Source organism: Schistocerca nitens, chromosome 7 (genome assembly GCF_023898315.1).
Source record: "Schistocerca nitens isolate TAMUIC-IGC-003100 chromosome 7, iqSchNite1.1, whole genome shotgun sequence".
NCBI lineage: Eukaryota > Metazoa > Arthropoda > Insecta > Orthoptera > Acrididae > Schistocerca > Schistocerca nitens.
Genome location: NC_064620.1, coordinates 446,682,905 through 446,699,612, shown reverse-complemented (window position 1 = coordinate 446,699,612; position 16,708 = coordinate 446,682,905).

Here is a 16,708-nt window from a genome sequence, read left to right as displayed (position 1 = left end):
TTCAGCGGAAGAGGTGCACGTGTGGATACAACCACCGCAAACATTTTTCTAGACATTGACCATCTTGTCTCACATAGGGTAAATGTATTAACAGTTACAGTGTTTACTTCTGAAATAATAAACAATTTACTTACTTTTCTTCCGGTTGTCTGGTTTTCATTTGACTGAGCCTTATACTTTTATTGCACAGTGTTCAGTTCCATTGTAAAATTAAACTGTGATATAAGCTGAATGTTCCCCATCGGAGGTTCGAGTCCTCCCTCTGGCATGGGTGTGTGTGTCGTCCTTAGCGTAAGTTAGTTTAAGTTAGATTAAGCAGTGTCTAAGCTTACGGACTGAGGACCTCAGCAGTTTGGTCACATAATACCTTACCACAAATTTCCAAATTTCTAAGCTGAATGGAGAGATTAGTTCTACTTAAAAACGATTCCTTATAATATCCATATGTGTACATTTTGTCAGTATGTAATGTGACCATAATGTATGTGGCCTAAAATGTACGTATGGTATTTTCCTTTTCCAGGGAAGAGCAAGGCAAACAGCAATGTGTGGTTTATGTCACAGTCAGTGGGGGAATTACAACGGATTTCAAAGAATAATGTTTGTATCATAGGTTTCTGGAGGAAGGATGTGCTTCAAATGATGGGAAAAAGCGCAGGCTCCCCGTTTTCAAGAAGGCTTGCCGAACAGAGGCACAAAGCTGTAGGCTTATATGACTGACGTCGGTCTGTTGTTTGGTGTAAAGTATCGATACCACCCCACAGGCTCAAAGTTGGCAGTGGAATTGCAAGTTTCCGTTAGACCTCTACAGCGGACGTGAGGCATCCACAGGACCCAATGCAGCATACCTGCTGAGCCACGATATCGGATGGCCGGCTGTAGCGAGACAGCCGACTTGCGCTCGGAACCTCTTCGCTACGTGATGCCATGAAGACGCCGCCTGTTCGCAACTTCCACACCATCGTCTGCACTCTAGTTCAGAGGGCCTCATACTTGTCGACACTGAGAGCTGGGTTCTGTTTCTTGCTGCGTTATTTGTGATGAATCTTCCACGTGCTTGGAGAAATTCAAATTAAGTAAACCTTGTGTTTACTAATCATCTTATGGTGTTGCAGCTCTTCTTCTTATGTCTGAGCTTGCTATGAAAACAGGACGAGGAATTCCATCTTATGCACGACACATTTTTCTGTTTTGTTTTACCCATAAATGTTTCAGCATTTTCTGTGTTATCTTCAGTGAATTATATTTTAGTTTCTTAATCGCATGATAATACTGGACATTTATGTTGGTACCTGTTCTGCTACACAATCTACAACTTCCCATGGTTTTGATATTGTAGTCCTTTATCATATGTTGTTGGGGAAAGAATGGGCAGATTTCGTTACCTGCGGTGGCTTGACACTACACTTAGAAAAATCCAGAAGATGTTCCATACAGTCTGCACCCTAATGAACGCAATTCGAGCGTCAGAATATCAGACGAACTTAGCGAATGGATTGAAGAGTTCATTGCAAACATAACACGGCATACCATTCTTAAAAGAAAGAAACCCTCAGACATAGAAGTAATTTCGGGCGTACGCCACCATTATCTTCTACAACATACATAACTTTACTAGTGAGTAACGTGAGAAGTTCCATAAGACCGAGCAAGGTGACGCAGTGGTTAGCACACTGGACTCGCATTCGGGAGGACGACGGTTCAAACTCGTGTCAGGCCATCCTCATTTAGCTTTTCCGTGTTTTCCCTAAATCGCTTCAGGCAAACGCCGGGATGGTTCCTTTGAAAGGATACAGGCTGATACCATTCCCTAATCCGATGGGCAGATGACCTCTCTGTTTGGTCCTCTCCCCCCCCCCCCCCCCCCAAATCAACCTAACCATATCTATAACGATTTTCGAGGATGATGCCGTTCTATACAGAGCACTTACACAGCTTCAAAATTCTTGCAAAACACAGGACGACCTCCCAAGGAGTGACGCTTGTTGCAGAGACTGGTAGTTGACCCTCCGAATAAACAAATGTAATATGCTGCGCGTAAATAGGTAGAAAGACCAATTGTTTGTATGATCGCACTACTGCTGAACAGTAAATGGAACCAGTTACAGCCATAAAATATCTTTGAGTATGCGTGCAGAGTTATTTAAAGTGAAACGATCACTACATGAAACAAGTTGCAGATACGGCAAATTTCAGACTGAGATTTAATGGAGAAATGTTATTCAAGAGCAGTCCCGCCAAAAACGAAGTAGCTTATAAAATTCTTGTTCGATCATACCTGAATATTGCTTGTCAGTCTGGGATCCTTAACAGAGAGGATTTATAGAGGAAACAGCGAAGGCCGACAGAAGAGCTTCTCGTTTCGTTACAGCTCCTTTAAGCAAAGGCTAAAGCGTCACGGGGACGTTCAGCCAACTCCATTGGCAGACGCTATGAGAGACGTTCTGCGTGACGGTTTGGTCTACCATTGTCCATTACAAATTCGCGAACGTACAATCCTAGAAGAGTTAAAGAATGAATTGCTTCCTCCTACGTACAAGGTTATGTAGGTAAAAACGGCAAGAGTGAAGCTTCTCACAGACCACTCGCTACTGTAACAGGAAAAGGGAAAAGTGAAAGTGGTACGCAAATTACCCTCCAGTACATCCCATAAAACAGTTAGCGGTTTATAGGAAATTTTGGAAAATTGTGGTACGATCTTATGGGACCAAACTGCTGACGCCATCGGCCCCTAAGCTTACACATTACTTAACCTAACTTAAACTAACCTGCGATAAGGACAACACACACACCCATGCCCGAGGGGGGACTCGAACCTTCAAGGGGGTGGGGAGGTGGGGGGTGTGGGGGGGGGGGGGGAGCCGCGCGAACCGTGACAAGACGCCTCAGAAATGGCTCTGAGCACTATGAGACTTAACATCTACGGTCATCAGTCCCCTAGAACTTAGAACTACTTAAACCTAACTAACCTAAGGACAGCACACAACACCCAGCCATCACGAGGCAGAGAAAATCCCTGACCCCGCCGGGAATCGAACCCGGGAACTCGGGCGTGGGAAGCGAGAACGCTACCGCACGACCACGAGATGCGGGCGACGCCTCAGACCTTTTGGCTATGTGGTTCATAGATTTAGACGTAGATGTAGAAGCAGTATGTGTGTTTCACTAACGAAAGTAACGCACAATGAATACTGTCTCGACAATACAGCATATACTGTATCTTCATTTTGTTATTCACATACCGTATTAGTCCAATACTGGTCTTGTTAAAGTTCGCATATTTGCCTCAGTCTGCAGGAACACTTTCTCTTTTGCTTTACAGTTCTTTATCTCACTTGATGGCCTCTGTGCTCCCTTCTTTATACATGTTCATTCCATTTATTTCTGTTTTTATTCTAGTTTTTCTTTCACATTCGCAATTTCCAACTCCTTACGAACATCTTTTTTTCTGTTTTGGTCTGTTCTTTTTAATCCCTCGAATGGTCTAAGATATCTGACTGCTTCTCTTTGTATTTGTTTTTCTTGTCTTTTATTCAGTGCCAACAATTCACTTCTATGCAATAGGACTGGCAATGCGACAGTTTTACAGATTTTTAGTTTTGTTTCTTACCGTGTTTTATCAAAAATGCTTCAAATGGCTCTGAGCACTATGAGACCTGGGGTCATCAGTCCCCTAGAACTTAGAACTACTTAAACCTAACCAAGCTAAGACATCACATACGTCCATGCCCGAGGCAGGATTCGAACCTGCGACCGTAGCGGTCGCGCGGTTCCGGACTGTAGCGGCCATTCCGACCGCCGGTGTTTTATCCTTTAAAGTTATGTTTATTGCCCCTCATTTACTTTCAGATTTATTCAGCTTATTGACTTCCTCATACTCATACGATATTTTACATCCAAGACAGTTAAAATATTTTGTGATCAACAATTACCCTAGTTCTCATTGAATATTTTTCATAAACTACCATTGACTTACATTTACGAGAAGATATTGTCATGTTACACGGTGCAGTCGCTCTAATGTGAAACTGCCTTTGTTCGATGTCAACGTGCAGTAAGCGTCTCGAGACAGCAGGTGGCAATTCTAGAAATAACGGCCATGTAATGCACTTTGCGGGGACGCGGAAAACGGTACAGTCATTGTGGTAATGCAGGGACAGAGCTATTTACGTGACGTCCAAGGCAGCGTGATCATTGGCTGGTGTGAGCAGGGGGGGGGGGGGGGGGCAGGAAGCATTTCTGAAACTGTTCGCGTGCTGCCGTGGTTAAAGTTCACCGTGCATGGCAAAATGGCCCCATTCAAAACCGGCGCCGAGCTGTGCAGCTGTAGGTGACAGGGGTGATTGACAGTTGCTAAGATGTGTATAGGGGAAGAGACGTGCAACTGACTGCTCACTTCAACCAAAGAGTTTCCAACAGCATCTCCTCAAAGACAGTTCAGGGAATATTGCCGGGTATGGGCCTCCGCAGAGGCGCCTGGTTCATGCACCCACGCTGATCAGCAATTATGACTGGAATTTACACGCCACCACGGCAACTGGACGGCCATTGAGTGGCGAACGGTGGCCTTTACAGGTGAATCACGTTTTATGCTACATCGGAGAGACTGCCGTTGTCGAGTACACCGTGAAACTTCTGAAAACAAACGGTCCAGGGAGGAGAAGAGAGTGCTATCATCTGGGGAATGTTTTCGTGTCATTCCCTGTGTGATCTGGAAGACACAGTGGATCAAAACAAGTATGCATCTACCATTTGGACACCATGTACACCCCTACATGCAGTTTCATTCTCCTTACCCTGAAGGCATTTACTAAGACTATGAAACATAATATACAGCGCCTGTCTACGTGCATCGTCACCAGACTCCCTGGAATTATACCTAATCTAGGATCTGTGTGACCACCTCGATACGGCTGTTCGCCCTATGAATCCTCAACTAAGAAGCCCAGCACAGATGTCCATAGTACAGGAGTCGGCTTGGCTCCATATCGCTGGTACCGCTTCCAGAACCTCACTGACTCTTTCAACATGTCACAAAGCCGCCCACACAGCAAAAGGTGGATATTCAGGCTATTGACAGGTGGTCACGTAATCTGACTAGACAGTGTATATTCTGTACATGCTATATTTACTTTATAAATTCCTTTTTGGACATTGTCTTTGTGGGATCATACACTACTGGCCATTAAAATTGCAGCACCAAGAAGAAATGCAGATGATTAACGGGTATTCATTGGACAAATATATTATACTAGAACTGACATGTTATTACATTTTCACGCAATCTGGGTGCATCGATCCTGAGAAATCAGTACCCAGAACAACCAAATCTGGCCGTAATAACAGCCGTGATACGCCTGAGCATTGAGTGAAACGGAGCTTGGATGCCGTGTCAGTTACAGCTGCCCATACAGCTTCAATACGATACCACAGATCATCAAGATTAGTGACTGGCGTATTGTGACGAGCCAGTTGCTCGGCCACCATTGACCAGACGTTTTCAATTGGTGAGAGATCTGGAGAATGTGCTGGTCAGGGCAGCAGTCGAACATTTTCTGTATCCAGAAAAGCCCGTACAGGACCTGCAACATGCGGCCGTGCATTGTCCTGCTGAAATGTAGGGTTTCGCAGGGATCGAATGAAGGGTAGGCCACAGGTCGTAACACATCTGAAATGTAACGTCCACTGTTGAAAGTGCCGTCAATGCGAACGACAGGTGACGGAGGCGTGTAACGAATGGCACCCCATACCATCACTCCGGGTAATACGCCAGTATGCCCATGACGAATACACGCTTCCAACGTGCGTTCACCGTGATGTCGCCAAACACGGATGCGACCATCATGATGCTGCAAACAGAACCTGGATTCATCCGAAAAAATGATCTTTTGCCATTCGTGCAACCAGGTTCGTCGTTGAGTACACCATCGCTGGCGCTCCTGTCTGTGATGCAGCGTCAAGGGTAACCGCAGCCATGGTCTCCGAGCTGATAGTCGATGATGTTGCAAACGTCGTCGAACTGTTCGTGCAGATGGTTGTTGTCTTGCAGACGTCCCCATCTGTTGACTCAGGGATCGAGACGTGGCTGCACGATCCTTTACTGCCATGCGGATAAGATGGCTGTCATCTCGACTGCTAGTGATGCGAGGCCGTTGGGAACCAGCACGGCGTTCCGTATTACCCTCCTGAACCCACCGATTCCATATTCTGCTAACAGTCATTGGATCTCGACGAACGCGAGCAGCATTGTCGCATTACGATAAGCCGCAATCGCGGTAGGCTACAATCCGACATTTATGAAAGTCGGAAACGTGATGGTACGCATTTCTCATCCTTACACGAGGCATCACAACAACGTTTCACAAGGCAACGCCACTCAACGGCTGTTTGTGTATGAGAAATCGGTTGGAAACTTTTCTCGTGTCAGCATGTTGTAGGTGTCGCCTCCGGCGCCAACCTTGTGTGAATGCTCTGAAAAGCTAATCATCTGCATATGACAGCATCTTCTTCTTGTCGGTTAAACTTCGCGTCTGTAGCATGCCATCTTAGTGCTGTAGCAATTTTAGGGGCCAGTAGTGTATATCTATGACACGCCAGAGGTATCAAGGTTGGCAGCGGAATTACAAGCTTCCGTCACACGCCAGTAACGTTCGTGCGTGGTCCGGCGGACCCAATGGACCACGTCGACTGTGCCACGCTTCCACCCGATCTGTACAACGAGCTCAGTGGGCGTGGTTCATTGGGTGGTACGCAGACGCCACCTAGTAGTGCCTCCGACACAACTGTTCATACTGTAGTGCAGCGAGCCTCTGCGTTCTTAACGATGAGAGTTAGGTTCCATTTTTGTCTGCATTATTTGTAATGAGTCTTTGTACGCTTGGAGAAATTCAGGTTAAGTAAATCTTCCCTTTACTGTGTTAATTTGTTCGCTAGTCTTTTCTGCTCTCTTCTAGCTATCTTATTACGACAGTTGTCACACCACTCTGTGGCCCATCTCTCCTTACCGTAGTGTATGAGGCCGACACAACAGTTTTCTCTTGAAATAATTAGTGTACGGTTGTACATATGGTAGCAATAGTCGTTTCGTATACAGGGTGTTACAAAAAGGTACGGCCAAACTTTCAGGAAACATTCCTCACACACAAATAAAGGAAATATGTTATGTGGACATGTGTCCGGAAACGCTTACTTTCCATGTTAGAGCTCATTTTATTACTTCTCTTCAAATCACATTAATCATGGAATGGAAACACACAGCAACAGAACGTACCAGCGTGACTTCAAACACTTTGTTACAGGAAATGTTCAAAATGTCCTCCGTTAGCGAGGATACATGCATCCAACCTCCGTCGCGTGGAATCCCTGATGCGCTGATGCAGCCCTGGAGAATGGCCTATTGTATCACATCCGTCCACAATACGAGCACGAAGAATCTCTGCATTTGGTACCGGGGTTGCGTAGACAAGAGCTTTCAAATGCCCCCATAAATGAAAGTCAAGAGGGTTGAGGTCAGGAGAGCGTGGAGGCCATGGGATTGGTCCGCCTCTACCAATCCATCGGTCACCGAATCTGTTGTTGAGAAGCGTACGAACACTTCGACTGAAATGTGCAGGAGCTCCATCGTGCATGAACCACATGTTGTGTCGTACTTGTAAAGGTAGAGTATCCCGTATGAAATCATGATAACGTGATCCATTGAGCGTAGGTGGAAGAACATGCGGCACTATCAAGACGTCAACAACAATGCCTGCCCAAACGTTCACAGAAAATCTGTGTTGATGACGTGATTGCACAATTGCGTGCGGATTCTCGTCAGCCCACACATGTTGATTGTGAAAATTTACAGTTTGATCACGTTGGAATGAAGCCTCATCCGTAAAGAGAACATTTGCATTGAAATGAGGATTGACACATTGTTGGATGAACCATTCGCAGAAGTGTACCCGTGGAAGCCAATCAGCTGCTGATAGTGCCTGCGCACGCTGTACGTGGTACGGAAACAACTGGTTCTCCCGTAGCACTCTCCATAAGTGACGTGGTCAACGTTACCTTGTACAGCAGCAACTTCTCTGACGCTGACATTAGGGTTATCGTCAACTGCACGAAGAATTGCCTCGTCCATTGCAGGTGTCCTCGTCGTTGTAGGTCTTCCTCAGTCGCCAGTCATAGGCTGGAATGTTCCGTGCTCCATAAGACGCCTACCAATTCCTTCGAACGTCTTCCTGTCGGGACACCTTCGTTCTGGAAATCTGTCTCGATACAAACGTACCGCACCACGGCTATTCCCCGTGTTAATCCATACATCAAATGGGCATCTGCCAACTCCGCATTTGTAAACATTGCACTGACTGCAAAACCACGTTCGTGATGAACACTAACCTGTTGATGCTACGTACTGATGTGCTTGATGCTAGTACTGTAGAGCAATGAGTTGCATGTCAACACAAGCACTGAAGTCAACTTTACCTTCCTTCAATTGGGCCAACTGGCGGTGAATCGAGGAAGTACAGTACATACTGACGAAACTAAAATGAGCTCTAACATGGAAATTAAACGCTTCCGGGCACATATCCACATAACATCTTTTCTTTATTTGTGTGTGAGGAATGTTTCCAGAAAGCTTGGCCGTACCTTTTTGTAACACCCTGTATAGCTCCGTATATGGAATGTGGCCTCACCCCTTCCGGGTCAACATTCTGGAACACCGGTATTTATGGACGGCAGAGCAGCAGATAAACATTGGAACGGGACTGTTTTTAAATGTAGAGCTGGAAGTAAAGAACTATTTTGCGAATGGAAGTTGTTGGTCTGGGAGCAGCGATCTCGGCGGACGGTGCGTTAGCGTGCAAACACGCAGGCCCCTGCCGCGCTCCCGCTGCCGGCCCGCATGTATATTCATGCGAGTCGAGTCGCGTCGCGCATCTGGCGCACAGAATTCCGTGGGGCGGCGCTGGGCGGCGCGCTGAGTCAACACGGTCGAGATTCGGCGTCCGCCGGCCGGCCGGCCCGCGCTGTTTATTTCAGGGCCGCGTCTTCCGGGGCCGAGCCGCGCCGGCCGAATATCTGCCCGGCCGCAGGGAGGCGCTCGGGCCTGTTTGGCCTCGCGCTCCGCCCTCCGCCACTCGGCTGTGGCGGGTTCATCTCTGCGGTGCACAGTACACCGACTAGCGACCGCTTCAGATTACATGGCTTATACGAGGGTCACTCCAAAAGAAATGCACACTATTTTTTTTTAAATCCATCTTTTATTCTACACGTTTGAAAGTTTTACAGTGTGTAGATACATCCTTTAGGAATAATATTTTCATTTCTCCACATAATTTCCATCCTTCTCAACAGCCGCGAAAGGCAAAGGTCCTGAGTTCGAGTCTCGGTCCGGCGCACAGTTTTAATCTGCAGCGCACACTCCACTGCAGAGTGAAAATCTCGTTCTGGAAACATCCTCCAGTCTGTGGCAAAGCCATGTCTCCGCAATATCCTTTCTTTCAGGGGTGCTAGTTCTGCAAGGCTCGCAGGAGAGCTTCTGTAATGTTTGGAAGGTAGGAGACGAGGTACAGGCAGAAGTAAAGCTGTGAGGACGGGGCGTGAGTCGTGCTTGGGTAGCTCAGTTGGTAGAGCACTTTCCCGCGAAAGGCAAAGGTCCTGAGTTCGAGTCTCGGTCCGGCACACAGTTTTAATCTGCCAGGAAGTTTCATATCAGCACACGATCCGCTGCAGAGTGAAAATCTCATTCTGGAATCCTCAATATTGCCGTGCACGCTTTCATCACGTAACCTGCTTTCCCACTGACTAAATGTACTGCGATCGATAGCAGCATCTCCATACACCTTTTTCAACGTCTTGTGGATGTTTTCCATTGCCTCGTTTTCACAGAACAGGAATTCTATGACAACACGTTGCTTCTTACGACGCCAAGTGTAGCAGCCATCTTGAAGACATGCTGTGACGGCGCCACTCACGGGAACAGGTTGAACTAAGTTTGAAAACAAGCGGGAGGGACGGATCTACACACTGTAAAACTTTCACACATGCAGAATGAAAACTGTATTTTTACAAAAATAGTGTGCATTTCTTTTGGAGTGACCCTCGTACTTACTAAATGTAGATGTTGGGAGTGTTGACATCGAGGTCTCGATTTCGATACTAAAATCACTGAAACTCCCTATCATTCGCATCACAGAAAACATTTTTGACCTTCGATGTCGGAAATAAAACTAGGCTTCTTTCCACCTTGTCAGTGATATTTCTATTATGTAAACTAATTATTTTTACTGAACATAACTTCATAACGACAACACTATTACAAATATCCAGCTTGTCAAAAGTAGTTGTTGAGGATCCTGCGCTCCTGGTAGAACTGCAAATCTGCGCTCACCAACATCTACATCTACATACATACTCTGCAATCCACCATAAGGTGCGTGGCGGAGGGTACCTCGTACCACAACTAGCATCTTCGCTCCCTCTTTCACTCCCAAACAGAAAAAAATGGTTCAAATGGCTCTGAGCACTATGGGACTCAACTGCTGTGGTCATCAGTCCCCTAGAACTTAGAACTACTTAAACCTAACTAACCTAAGGACATCACACACATCCATGCCCGAGGCAGGATTCGAACCTGCGACCGTAGCAGTCGCACGGTTCCGGACTGCGCGCCTAGAACCGCGAGACCACCGCGGCTGGCACTCCCAAACAGAACGAGGGAAAAATGACTGCCAATATGCCTCTGTACGAGCCCTAATCTCTCTTATCTTATCTTTGTGGCCTTTCCGCGAAATGTAAGTTGGCGGCAGTAAAATTTTACTGCAGTCAGCCTCAGATGCTGGTTCTCTAAATTTCCTCAGTAGCGATTCACGAAAAGAACGTCTCCTTTCCTCTAGAGACTCCCACCCGAGTTCCTGAAGCATTTCCGTAACACTCGCGTGATGATCAAACCTACCGGTAACAAATCTAGCAGCCCGCCTCTGAATTGCTTCTATGTCTTCCCTCAATCCGACCTGACAGGGATCCCAAACGCTCGAGCAGTACTCAAGAATAGGTCGTATTAGTGTTTTATAAGCGGTCATCTTTACAGATGAACCACATATTCCCAATACTCTACCAATGAACCGAAGAGGACTATCCGCCTTCCCCACAACAGCCGTTACATGCTTGTCCCACTTCATATCGCTCTGCATTGTTACGCCCAAATATTTAATCGACGTGATTGTGTCAAGCGCTACACTACTGATGGAGTATTCAAACATTACGGGATTCTTTTTCCTATTCATCTGCATTAATTTACATTTATCTATATTTAGAGTTAGCTGCCATTCTTTACACCAATCACAAATCCTGTCCAAGTCATCTTGTGCCCTCCCACAGCCACTCAACGACGACACCTTCCCGCACACCACAGCATCATCAGCAAACAGCCGCACATTGCTATCCACCCTATCCAAAAGATCACTTATGTAGATAGAAAACAACAGCGGACCTACCACACTTCCCTAGGGCACTCCAGACGATACCCTCACCTCCGATGAACACTCACCATCGAGGACAACCGCCTTACGCCATCTTGGAACCAGGGCCTGTACACTCACACGTGGAGTACGAGGCCTGCCACTGCGAGGACAATCCTCAATATTGCCGTGCCCGCTTTCATCACGTAACCTGCTTGCCTACCGAGTAACTGTAGTGCGATCGACAGCAGCATCTCCATACACCTTTTTCAACCTCTTGTGGACGTTTCCCATTGTCTCATTTTCGCAGCACAGGAACTGTATGACAGCACGTTGCTTCTGACGAACGTCAAGTGTACCAGCCATCTTAAAGACATGCTGTGACGGCCCCACTCACATGAACAGGTTGAAATAAGTTGGAAAACAAGCGGGAAGGATGTATCTATACACTGTAAAACTTTCACACATGAAAACTGTATTTTTACGAAAATAGTGTGCATTTCTTTTGTAGTGACCCTCGTAATTACTAAATGTAGATGCTGGGAGTTCTAACATCGAGGTTTCGATATCGATAGTGAAATCACTGAAACACCCTATCATTCGCGTCACAGAAAACATTTTTTACCTTCGATGTCGGAAATAGAATTAGACTTCTTTCCACATTCTCAATGATATTTCCCTGATGTAAACTAATTTTTTTCACTGAACGTAACTTCATTGCGAGAACACTACTACATACTCGTATTTCCAGCTTGTCAAAAGTAGTTGTTGAGGATCCTGCGCTCCTGGCAGAACTGCAAATTACAAATCTGCGCTCACCAACACACCATCCCTTCTACCCCTAACCCCCCCACCTCCCCACCCCCCACCCCCCCGCTCGTCCAACGGCCCCCCCCCCCACACAGAAAACTACCTTCCTGTGTTTCATATACACACATTAAGGAAATTTAGTAATTTGTAAAATGAAGACTTGTTGAAAAATATTACTTAAATGAAATATGTAAAGAAAAAATATTGCATACAACTAATGAAATCTACCGATGTAGAGAAGTAATACAAAATGTTCGTTTCATTTTTGTAGTGGCTAATCACTAGTCGTTTCAGTATGATGCATAGAATGACCCAAAAATCCGTTGACAATTAGTGAAAATTCAGTACTTTCCAGAATAATGTAAGTAATGAGGTAAAAATTTAGACACATGCTCGAAATGACTCGGAGTTTTATTGAAAGCAAAAAACGTTCACGAAGTGACCAGCAGACGGCGCTTCGTGTGATACAAATGCAATAACTAACATAACAATTGATTTTTAGCCAAGGCCATGTTCTTTATAACAAACAGTCAGCATGCCGGGAGTCATTCATCAACAATAACTGTAGACTGGGCAATGTCTTGAGTTCCGTACTGTACAGCATGTCGTAAGGTATGGTCAGAAAATGCCGTCGGACGTTGTCTTTTAGCATCCCTATTGAGGTTGAACGATCGCGGTAGACTTGCGACTCCATGTAACCCCACAAGCAATAACCACTCGGATTGTCTGTGGTCTGGAGACGTGGGAAGCCAAGGATGACGGAAGTGGTGCCTCAACACGCGATGTTCATCGAACGATGTGCGCAAGCGATCTTTCACAGGTCAAGCAATATGGGGTGGAGCGCCATCCTGCATATAAGTCGTAACTTCCAGCAGGCGTTTATCAGGCAGGCTAGGGATGACCTAACTTCCTCTGTCACTACAGCTCGTTTTATACACGTAAGTGTTGCTGCCTGGCGCCCTCTATTATCCCTTTTTTGCACTCGTTTTTGGGTTCAAGAAAAACCCATGTCATTTCAAGCAAATTTGCCAGTTTTATACACGTAAGTGTTGCTGCCTGGCGCCCTCTATTATCCCTTTTTTGCACTCGTTTTTGGGTTCAAGAAAAACCCATGTCATTTCAAGCAAATTTGCCAGTTTTTATCTGTCCTCCTGCGTTATTCCATGAATTAGTGCATTTTCTACTGTTTACGGACATTTCGGTCACCTTTCATAATAAAGAAAACATTTTATTCCTACTCTTAAATTATTAATAGTGTGTATATTATTAATTGTAAAAAAAGAAAATGGGCCGTAAATAGGTATTGAGGACGTATTTCTTTTCAACAATGTTTTTTTTATTATAACTTCATTTTCAGTTTCCTTGTGCTGAGCGAAGCAAACCAATTGAATTTGTCACTGAAGTCAAATTTAGTAGCTGTGTGTGTACTATGCTGTTGACAGCATGGCTGAACATGAGAATCTGCTTCACATATACTCGCCAAAAGCACATTTCTATGGTCTAAAAATTTCTGAAAATGGATTGGCAATATGCTGCAATCCCTGAAACCGTCATAAATATCCTCAAAGCCATTTCTATGTCTGGAGAATCATCTCGTAACGCTAACCATCGCTTTAAAAAACTCTTCACGATATCCAAATGGGAAGCTATGGCATTGATCTTCGTCAGGCTCTTTCTCATTAAATTTGAAAGCCATTCTTCCTTTAGCTAGATCATCTATATAAATATTTGTGCTGTATTTAGCACCAAAATTTGCTACATATTTTTCAAAATAAGATACAGTGCTCTTATTTAAGACGTTACTGACAGGAAATAAAAGTGAGATAGAATGTTATGTTATATGTGAGACCTGTTTCTTATTTTTATTTATTATTTTATGAATTATTTTGAAGTACCGTAGCTTAAACTTCACTTGAGATCTCACATGGTAGAAATCAGCAAAGATCAGAAGTCTTTCGTCAAACAGTATTTCTGCTATCTGCTGGTCTTCAGCAACCGCTCGCCAACCTTTGAGATCTTACAATACCAGACACAAGCAGGAACAGAAACTCCAGTGTTTAACATGAGCTAATCTCGTACATGGCAGTTACATAAAGCAAGCGCACTGTTAATACATAACACATGTGACGTAATCTCTTCTTTATAAAGCTACTTGGTCGAAGCGACACTGTCAGCCGCGTGCCTTTACTGTCTCGGGCTGAGAGAAAGGCTTTAAGCTTCTTCTCGCTGATAGGAGGTACAAAGACATGGGGTTCTCCCGATTAATTCTCAAATCGTCTATTATCCCTTTGTTTTTTTCGTTCAGTTTTCCTCCTCCATTTTGTCAGTGATCCTGGCGAGGGTGTATCTCGCCATGTTCTCTTTACGGTCCTCATTTTAAATAAATACTCAGTTTATAATTTATCTCTGCAGTGTAATATCTTTGAATGTAAATAATGAAGCCGTTATCCCACGGATGGCTGACATCTACTGTACGCTTTATGAGATTTAGCCACGGAAGCTTCCCGACGCACTTCCACCGAAATGGAATTGCTCCAATCCCGCTCGTTGACTGTAACAACACTGCAGAAGGTGACATCAATCATATCCTCTTTGTATACACGGACAATCTTTTTTAAAACAATTATGTTGTTTGAAAGCACAGTTTCCTACTTTCTTTCGATAATGCTGGATACTCCGAAGAGTTTTTCGTATTTTTAAGCTGCCAAGATATATCTTTAATAAAAATTCAGCATTGCGAACCTTGTTACTGTTATTTTAATTTGTCAATGTATTTATATGCACAGTTATTTTAAATTAGACCTTGAAATGTTATATTTCTAGTGCTGCAATTCTTTCATTTTTTCTGCAAACTTGTAGTGTTGTGTAAAATTGATAAACAGCATGTTCAAAACCATTGTTATATGTATGTTGTTGATGTTATTGTCTTCAGTCCTGAGACTAGTTTGATGCAGCTCTCCATGCCACTCTATCCTGTGCAAGCTTCTTCATTTCCCAGTACTTACTATATGTATACGTTTATTTTTATTTGTAGCTGTACCACTACAATAATGCTAATCGTTAATATTATTATACTTGTGTCAATGTTACGTCATCAATTTATAGCTTGTATCTATTTCTCTCATTTAACTTTTCGCTGGCTAATGACGGTTGGTTGCCGGAGATCAAATAAATAAATAAATAAACGAAAATACACCTAATATCCCAAGTGTTGATCCTTGATGTATAGGGCGGTGCCACAGCCCGGGAACCTGTGACGTGGTGGAGTTTGAGAGCAGCTGCAAGACGAAAAAAACTGCACATGTCTCACGTTCTGGAATCCAAGAAAGAGCAAGGATAGCACACAGCCTTGAAGCATGCAGACTAATAACATAGACGAAGCCTTTAAATAGGACTCTATAGTGCTGTGGCAGAAATTCTTTGTATGAAATTTGCAAATATTGTTGAAACGTCCCCTTTGAACTTTTATACATGACTGTGCTTAAACTGACACACAATATTTTTAAAGCAACGGAATCTGACTTTCAATAATCCATACAAAAGAATGGCCCTGACTAACATTAAACTATACCTTTCACAAATCACTTACGTCACAAAAATCTTCGTTACTCCAACTACTGCAATACAGTGAGCGCCAATACTGCCAGCTAAATAAAAACTACTGAAGGCTCTAACTACTCATAGGCATAGTTAGCAAATGAAAGATTTTGATAGAGGAGAAACAATGTATTTACCTTAATAGTGTTCAAAAGTCATAATATATATAGCAGTTCATGACATCCATTCTTACAAATGTACTGTTTCTGATGGACACACGTCCAGATCATCCAGTCTCAAAAATCCGCCATCTCACTTCTCCACATCCACCACGGCTGGCGGCTCACCTCCAACTGCGCAATGCTACGCGCTGTTAACAGCCAACAGCCCAACACTACAATGGCAGACAACAATGCAAACTAGCCACAGACTGCACACAGCACAGCCAGTGATTTTCATACAGAGCGCTACGTGGCGTTACCAATATAAAAACCGAAACAGCTCCCCACAAAAAATTTTACAAATTGTTTTGGGCACTGGCCAATACATATTTGTTAAAATTTTTTCACAATTACAATAACAAAGAAATCAAAGCTAAAATTTTCTCACAGTCCCTAAAGACAGTCCTGATCGTTCATCACAGTAAAATAGCAGTGTTTTTCTCTAAGTCTGAGCAGTAAAAGAAAATGCACACGTAAGTAGTGGATTTCCATGCAGTCTTGAAGAAGTAGTGTTGTCCTTCCAACGGAAAGACGGTGCTGACTCTTGACATGCAGACAGGTAATGGGCCACAACAGAGCAAACCCACCGCAAAGTCAGTCGAAGTTTTGAAGAATATTGGTAGGTAGGTCATCACAGAGTAGACCCACTGTAGTCCTGGTAGAGATTACGGTATTGGTGGGCCACCAGAGGTGCAG